Here is a 9,486-nt window from a genome sequence, read left to right as displayed (position 1 = left end):
AACCTTAAGCCTCAGCTGTCAGAGCAGCTTACCGATCGCTGCAGCTGTACACAGCCCATCTGTAAATAGCCCATCCAACCACCTACCTACCTCATCCCCATATTTGTTTTGCTGCTCTTTTGAACACCAGTATTTCTACTTGCACATCCTCATCTGCACATCTATCACTCCAGTGTTAATTGCTCAATTGTAATTACTTCGCCACTGTTGGCCTATTTATTGCCATACCTCCTTACTTCATTTGCACACTGTATACAGATTTTTCTATTTTGTTATTGACTTACGGTTGTTTATCCCATGTGTAACTCTGTGTTGTTGTTTTTGTCGCACTGCTTTGCTTTATCTTGGCCAGGTCGCAGTTGTAAATGAGAACTTGTTCTCAACTGGCCTACCTGGTTAAATAAAGGTGAAATATATATATTTTTTTAAATCCTCATTTCAGCCATTATCGAAATTCACTGGGCTATCACCAAAACCAACATTTCCTCCAAAGTTTTGCTTTGTTATCCTGATCTCACACACAACCTTCTATAATATGTAATTATAAACCTGTGCTCTTGTCCTTAAGAGCCAATGTCCATGCCACAATGGCGACAGGAAAACGGCTCTGACGTACACCTGTGATAACAGATGTGACTGAGTTGCTGCTGCAGATGGAGGCTGACCTGGTGAGGCCGAGGAAACACAGTTCATGTCAATACACAGTGTTTTTGCATTAGTTGTTCACATGTTTGCATAACTGTGGGTGTGCTTCCCGAATGGCACCATATTCCCTTCATAGTGCACTAATTTTTACCAGGGCACTCAGGGCTCTGGTCAAAAGTAGTGCACTTTTTTATAGGGCACGTGTCAAACACAAGGCCTGCGGGCCAGATACGCCTGTGACAGATTTCTATCCGGCCCGCACAATGATTTGGCTTGTCAATCCATTTTGGCCCTGTTCCATACCGCCCCGCGATGCGCTGCACTACAAGTCACAGCAAGCACTGCCAACGTGATGCATGCCAAACAGCAGTGCATTGCCACACACCCTTCCTCCCAGACCCACACACACAAGAGCCAGCCAGTGTGGTGTATCATATAATAATCACTAATGGCACTGACTAAATTTTCTACCGGATCGAAAGTTTAAAGTGTTGAAGGCTTAATGTCCATGCCAGGTTTCGCTCTTAAAGGGTCATCTCTGTAGCCTACAGAAAATGTCATCTTGCTCGTCAACAAATTATAAGATAAAGGATTCACACATGGGTATAAATTACTACTAAAGGACAATAGGACACTGCAGGTAGGACACAGGGAGGCAGGGTGGCTGAGTGGTTAGAGTGTTGGACTTATAAGCGAAAGGTTTCATGTTCTTGAGGACAAGAGCACAGGTTTATAATTACATATTATAGAAGGTTGTGTGTGAGATCAGGATAACAAAGCAAGTCAGTTCTGAACAAATGTGTCAACCGTTGAGTCTTCTACTTTATTAAATTACAGCCTGATGCGCTTGCACCTGTTAATAAGTGTTCCAGATTTACATACAGAATAATACGAAATGCTCTGACATCCATGCAATCCAAAAAAATAATAAACATGTTTAAATGTTTCAACAACCTAGCTACGTTTTTTTTGTTATTTGGAGTTTTGATTAGGGTCCAGCAAAGGCTGGACACATTATTTATATCTTCTTTTGTTTTAATATGTTAAAGGCCGCCCCATCCCGGATCCGGGATCGTGACTACAGCCTCAAGCTCATTACCATAACGCAACATTAGCGATTTCTGAAAATTGCAAAATAAATGAAATAAATATGCCTGTCCTCAAGCTTATCCTTTTCTTAACAATCCTATCGTCTCAGATTTTCAAAATATGCTTTAGAACCAGAGAAAATCAATAATTTGTGTAAGAGTGGTGATAGCTAGCTTAGCATTTAGCGTTAGCATTTAGCACGCAACATTCACAAAAACCAGCAAAGGGATCAAATAAAATAATTTACCTTTGAAGAACTTCAGATGTTTCAATGAGGAGACTCTCAGTTACATAGCAGATGTCCAGTTTTTCCTGAAAGATGCTTGTGTAGGACACAACGTTCCGTTTGTTACTATGCATTTGGCTACCGAAACTAACCGAAAATTCAGTCACCTAAACGTCGAACTTTTTTCCGAATTAACTCCATAATATCGACTGAAACATGGAAAACGTTGTTTGAATCAATCCTCAAGGTGTTTTGTCATATATCTCTTCATTGAAATGCCAGTCCTAGAAGCGTGCATTCTTCTCTGATTCGGATGGAAAAATACTGGGACCTGACTATTGCGCACCAATTTCCACGCAGACACCATGCGGGACACTTGGTAATTGTAGGCTCTTATGGCCAATCTTCCAATGATATGCCTACAAATACGTCACAATGCTGCAGACACCTGGGGGAAACGATAGGAAGTGTCCGTTCATTCCTGTCGCATTCACAGCCATATAAGGAGATCATGGAAAACGTGCCTTCAGAAATCCTGTTGATTTCCTGGTCACTCAAACATCTTGGTTTTGCCTGTAGATATTGTTCTATGGCACTCACAGTGAAAATCTTTGCAGTTCTGGAAACGTCAGAGTGTCTTCTTTCCAAAACTATCAATTCCAAGCATAGTCGAGCATCTTTTCGTGACAAAATATTGCGCTAAAAACGGGCACGTCTTTTTATCCAAAAATGAAATACTGCCCCTATAGGTCTAACAGGTTAAATTGCTATATTCAGCATCCTATGTACATAAGTAGACATTACAAAGGGATATATTTTTTTCTAAAAAACATTGGCCAGTTTGGGTCGCAGCTGTATGCATGTTGTTTTGTAAAAACAAACAAAATAGGCTATGTCTGGCCCGCAAATTTGTTGTGTTTTTTCAATATGCCCCCATGCGCTGATTGAGTTTGATACCCCTGTTATAGGGAATAGGGTGCCATTTAGGATGCAGCCTGGGTGTTGTTTAGATGCATGACTGCTTGAATACGCTCATGTGTTTCCATGTGTCCCTTTTACTCCTGTTTTTCTCTTTGTCTTGAGGAGCGGGACAGAACCACTCTAATGAAAGTCAAGAAAGACCAAAGTTTAGTAAGGCCATTTGCAGAGTCCAAATTGTAAGCATTGTGCATCCTACTTTTGTGTCAAATAGCTATAAGGAATTTGTGGTCAGTGAACAAATATTATGCCTTGTTTGATTTTTGCCCTGTTCTAGCCAAGGCCAATGTAATACAGTCTTAAAATTGGTCTTTGCTAATACAGTCTTAAAATTGGTAATATTTTTAGCTGAATGCATATGGATATAGATGGTTTTGTGTGTTGTTTTTTCAGTTGCAAGAAGGTCCATGAAGTTAACATGGACAGCATCGCTAAGCCTGAGTTCCTGTCGAGTAAAGCTAAGGAGGGCTCACCTATGGAGCTCTATACTCACAATTCCCTTTAGTTCAGGGACTGAATGGCCATTCTTATGGAGAAATCAATTAAACTGAATTGAGATTAAATTGATCTGTAGCTCTTGACTTGCTCTGGCTACTCCCAGTGTTGAATAGGGCAGTGCATTTCCTCAAAATCAAGGTGGTCCCTGACAGCTGGAAGACGGACATGAACAAGATCTTAGAATCGTCCAGCAGCGACAAGGAGGACATGGAAGGAAAGGAGAGGAGAAGGAGGTGGTAAGGGTGGTCACACCATTGTGGTGTCCTACCTCCTCAACTACCCCAACAATATCCTATCGGTCCCCGCACAAGACCTATCTCAGCTCACACCCCTCTCCTATGACACCTCTCAAATAAAACTGTGAAGGACATTACCCTGGACCCTGATCTCTCTTTTGACGAACATAAATGATGCAGAAAAATGTATCCATGCTTTTGTCACTTCTTGGTTAGACTACTGCAATGCTCTACTTTCCGGCTACCCGGAAAAAGCACAAAATAAACTTCAGTTAGTGCTAAACACGGCTGCTAGTATCTTGACTAGAACCCCAAAATTTGATCATATTACTCCAGTGCTAGCCTCTCTACACTGGCTTCCTGTTAAGGCTAGGGCTGATTTCAAGGTTTAACTACTAAACTACAAAGCATTACATGGGCTTTCTCCTACCTATCTTTCCGGTTTGGTCCTGCCGTACATACCTACACATAGGCTACGGTCACAAAACACAGGCCTCCTTACTGTTCCTAGAATTTCTAAGCAAACAGCTGGGGGCAGGACTTTCTCCTCTAGAGCTCCATTTCTATGGAATGATCTGCCTATTCTCGACCTTTAAGTCTTTATTGAAGACTCATCTCTTCAGTAGGTCCTATGATTGAGTGTAGTCTTGCCCAAGAGTGTGAATGTGAACGGAAAGGCACTGGAGCAACGAGCCTCCCTTGCTATCTCTGCCTGGCCGGTTCCCATCTCTCCACTGGGATTCTCTGCCTCAAACCCTATTACAGGGGCTTAGTCACTGGCTTACTGGTGCTCTTCCATGCCGTCCCTAGGAGGGGTGCATCACTTGAGTGGGTTGAGTCACTGACGTGATCTTCCTTTCCGGGATCCCTCCCTTGGGTTCGTGCCGCGGGGGAGATTTTCGTGGGCTATACTCGGCCTTGTCTCAGGATAGTAAGTTGGTGGTTGAAGATGTAAGCATGACGGACATGCTTACCAATACAAAATGGTCCAAGGCAAAGTATTATTATTTTTTAAAAGGACACTACTCTAGTGGTGTGGGGGGCTGTGCTTATATCCTGCCTGTTTGGACCCGTTTAGACCCGTCGGACGGGGACACAGTGTCTCCCGACCCCTCCTACCTCAGCCTGCAGTATTTATGCTGCAATAGTTTGTGTCGGGGGGCTAGGGTCAGTCTGTTATATCTGGAGTATTTCTCCTGTCTTATCCAGTGTCCTGTGTGAATTTAAGTATGCTCTCTCTAATTCTCTCTAAGGAGCTGATCCCCACGACCATGCCTCAGGACTACCTGGCCTGATGACTCCTTGCTGTCTCCAGCCCACCTGGTCGTGCTGCTACTCCAGTTTCAACTCTTCTGCCTGTGGCTATGGAACCCCGACCTGTTCACCAAATGTGCTACCTTGTCCCAGACCTGCTGATTTCAACTCTCTAGAGACAGAAGGAGCAGTCGAGATACTCTCAATGATCGGCTATGAAAAGCCAACTGTCATTTACTCCTGAGGTGCTGATCTGTTGCACCCTCTACAATCACTGTGATTATTATTATTTGACCCTGCTGGTCATCTATGAACGTTTGAACATCTTGGCCATGTTCTGTTATAATCTCCACCCGGCTCAGCCAGAAGAGGACTGGCCACCCCTCATAGCCTGGTTCCTCTCTATTTCCTTCCTCAGTTCCGGCCTTTCTAGGGAGTTTTTCCTAGCCACTGTGCTTCTTACAACTGCATTGCTTGCTGTTTGGGGTTTTAGGCTGGGTTTCTGAACTTAGGCTGAACTTTGACATCAGCTGATGTAAGAAGGGCTTTATTGTAACGGCGTTCTTCGTTTGTAGAATGAGAGTCGGACCGAAATGCAGCGTAGTGGTTACTCATGTCTTTAATGAAAGGAAAAAAGCGATACATGAAATAACTATACAAATACGAAAACAACAAACGGAACGTGAAACCTATTACAGCCTATCTGGTGAAACTACACAGAGACAGGAACAATCACCCACAAAATACAAAGCGAAACCAGGCTACCTAAATACGGTTCCCAATCAGAGACAACGAGAATCACCTGACTCTGGTTGAGAACCGCCTCAGGCAGCCAAGCCCATACAACACCCCTACTCAGCCGCAATCCCAATAATACAAAAACCCCAATACGAAATACAACAACATAAACCCATGTCACACCCTGGCCTGACCAAATATATAACGAAAACACAAAATACAATGACCAAGGCGTGACAGAACCCCCCCCCTAAGGTGCGGACTCTGGACGCACCTCAAAACCATAGGGAGGGTCCGGGTGGGCGTCTGTCCATGGTGGCGGTTCCGGCTCGGGACGTGGACCCCACTCCATTAAAGTCATAGTTCCTCCCCTTCGCGTCCTGGGATAATCCACCCTCGCCCCCGACCATGGCCTAATAGTCCTCACCCAGAACCCCACTGAACTGAGGAGCAGCTCGTGACTGAGGGGCAGTCAGAGGAGTGCAGGAGAGGAGAAAAGCGCTGGCTGCGCTGAACAGGCGAGGCGCACTGAAGACCTGGTGCGTGGTGCTGGAACTGGTGCTACAGGATTGAGGACACGCACAGTAAGCCTGGTGCGGGGAGCTGCTACCGGAGGACTGGTGTGTGGAGGTGGCTGGCCTGACTGAGGGGCAGCCCGGAACTCAGGGGTAGCCCGGAACTGAGGGGAAGCCCAGTACTGAGAGGAAGCCCAGTACTGAGAGGAAGCCCAGTACTGAGAGGAAGCCCAGTACTGAGATGAAGCTCAGGCAGGTAGTAGGCTCCGGTAGATCCTGGCTGGCTGGTGGAACTGGAAGATTCTGGTTGACTAGCAGATCTGGAAGATTCTGGTTGACTGGCAGATCTGGAAGAGACTGGTTGACTGGCAGATCTGGAAGAGACTGGTTGACTGGCAGATCTGGAAGAGACTGGTTGACTGGCAGATCTGGAAGAGACTGGTTGTCTGGCAGATCTAGAAGATCATGGCTAACTGGCGGATCCTGGCTGACTGGCGGATCCTGGCTGACTGGCGGATCCTGGCTGACTGGCGGATCCTGGCCTACAGGCGGATCCTGGCCGACTGGCAGATCCTGGCCGACTGGCAGATCCTGGCCGACTGGCACTTCTGGCGGATCCTGGCTGACTGGCACTTCTGGCGGATCCTGGCTGACTGGCACTTCTGGCGGATCCTGGCAGACTGGTGGATCCAGGCTGACTGGTGGATCTAACTGATCCTGACAGACTGGCGACGCTGGGCAGACAGGCGGCACTGGGCAGACTGGCGGAGCTGGGCAGACTGGCGGCGCTGGGCAGACTGGCGGCGCTGGGCAGACTGGCGGCACTGGCGGCGCTGGGCAGGCGGGAGACTCCGGCAGCGCAGGAGAGGAGAAAAGCGCTGGCTGCGCTGAACAGGCGAGGCGCACTGAAGGCCTGGTGCGTGGTGCTGGAACTGGTGCTACAGGATTGAGGACACGCACAGTAAGCCTGGTGCGGGGAGCTGCTACCGGAGGACTGGTGTGTGGAGGTGGCTCTGGATAGACCGGACCGTGCAGGCGCACTGGAGCTCTTGAGCACCGAGCCTGCCCAAGCTTACCTGGCTCGATGCCCACTCTAGCCCGGCCAATAGGAAGGGCTGGTATATGCCGCACCGGGCTATGCACCCGCACTGGAAACACTGTGCGCTCCATAGCATAACACGGTGCCTGCCCGGTCTCTCTAGCCCAACGGTGAGCACAGGGAGTTTGCGCAGGTCTCCTACCTGGCATAGCCATACTCCCTTTTAGCCTCTCCCCCCCCCAATCATTTTTTTGGGGCTGCTTTTCGGGCTTCCAACCGCGTCGCCGTGCAGCCTCCTCATACCAGCGCTTCTCCGCTTTAGCCACCTCTATTTCTTCCTTGGGATGGCTATATTCTCCAGGCTGAGCCCAGGGTCCTTTTCCGTCTAATATCATCTCCCAAGACCAGAAGTCCTTATATTGCTGCTCCTCACAATTAACAGGGAGAGTAGGCTCAGGTCTGACTCCTGACTCAGCCACTCTCTCTCTGCACCCTCCCCCAATAAATATTTGGGGGTTACTTTTGGTTTTCGCTCTGCGCCGCCATGTCTTCCTTTTCGACTCCATTCGCCTATAGCCCTCTTCGCACTGCTCGAGCGAATCCCAGGCGGGCTCCTGCACTCTCTCTGGGTCGGCCGCCCACCTGTCGATTTCTTCCCACGTCGTATACTCCATGCCTCTGCTATCCATAACGTCCTCCCTTCGCTGTTCAAGCGGTGTTCTTCGTTTGTAGAATGAGAGTCGGACCGAAATGCAGCGTAGTGGTTACTCATGTCTTTAATGAAAGGAAAAAAGCGATACATGAAATAACTATACAAATACGAAAACAACAAACGGAACGTGAAACCTATTACAGCCTATCTGGTGAAACTACACAGAGACAGGAACAATCACCCACAAAATACAAAGCGAAACCAGGCTACCTAAATACGGTCCCCAATCAGAGACAACGAGAATCACCTGACTCTGGTTGAGAACCGCCTCAGGCAGCCAAGCCCATACAACACCCCTACTCAGCCGCAATCCCAATAATACAAAAACCCCAATACGAAATACAACAACATAAAAGCATGTCACACCCTGGCCTGACCAAATATATAACGAAAACACAAAATACAATGACCAAGGCGTGACATTTATAAACACATTTGATTAGTTGATTGATTGATTGACCGCTATTTTACTAATACACAAACAACTACTGTACCTCTACAAACATGTCTGAATGGAGTTGTATTGACACCAAGTTGATACCAAAAATATTGATACCAAATATACTTTTGTTATATCTCCTTACATCTTATGAGTTCCAAGCTCTGGCCATGGTGGAGCCAGACAGAGTACCCTCCAACATTACAACACCTTCACCCGTCATCAAAAAGGTCAGTCCAACAGTAAATATAGGTCTAACATTAGTTGACCAAGAAGACAACTAGACACTAGTTGACTACACAAGGCATCGACGCGTTATAATGATTACTGTAATATTGGTTGGTACAACCTTGTAACTAACTGGTTGTGTTGTCCTGTGTGGCTGTCTCAGGTGGCTCCAAGCAGAGGCTGTGCCCCCTACAGCATAACCCTGTCATAGCAGACGGTTCAGACAGACATGCTGACCCCTTCCACCCATACCAGCCCTTGGAGTGCATTGTGAAAGAGACAGCGTGCAAGCTGATCTCAGCCATAGAGAATCTCAGCCATAGAGAAGACCCAGCTGCAGAATAAGAAGATGATCCTCAAGGAGCAGTAAACTAAAGAGTACATGAAGGCCGAAGGCCTGAAGGATGACCCGGGGCAGCCCCTACCCTGCAGACTATCTTCGCACCTTGGCCACCCAGCAGTTCAGACGTGAGCATGGCAGATTACCCTGACAGCTCCAGCCCTGACCTGCTGATGGTGAGCAAAGCAGCAGATGTTGGGGCAGCAGTTGACAGGCCTGGGACTGGACCTTCTCACCCAGGCCCCTGACAGACTCATACTGGTCTTCCCGTACAGATCGTCACAGACATGCTGGTTGACATCATGGCAGGTACAGTGACTTCCGAAAGTATTCATACCCTTTGACTTTGTCTTGGAAGGTAAAGGGTGGCTACTTTCAAGAATCTCAAATATAAAATACACAATTTTGATTTGTTTAACACTTTTTTTGTGACTACACAATTCCATATGTTATTTCATAGTTTTGATGTCTTCACTATTATTCTACAATGTAAAAAATAAAGAAAAACCTAGGAACAGTGGGTTAACTGCCTGTTCAGGGGCAGAACGA

The sequence above is a fragment of the Oncorhynchus keta genome, chromosome 32, assembly GCF_023373465.1.
Source record: "Oncorhynchus keta strain PuntledgeMale-10-30-2019 chromosome 32, Oket_V2, whole genome shotgun sequence".
Taxonomy (NCBI): Eukaryota; Metazoa; Chordata; class Actinopteri; order Salmoniformes; family Salmonidae; genus Oncorhynchus; species Oncorhynchus keta.
Note: the sequence above shows the minus strand (reverse complement) of the source record.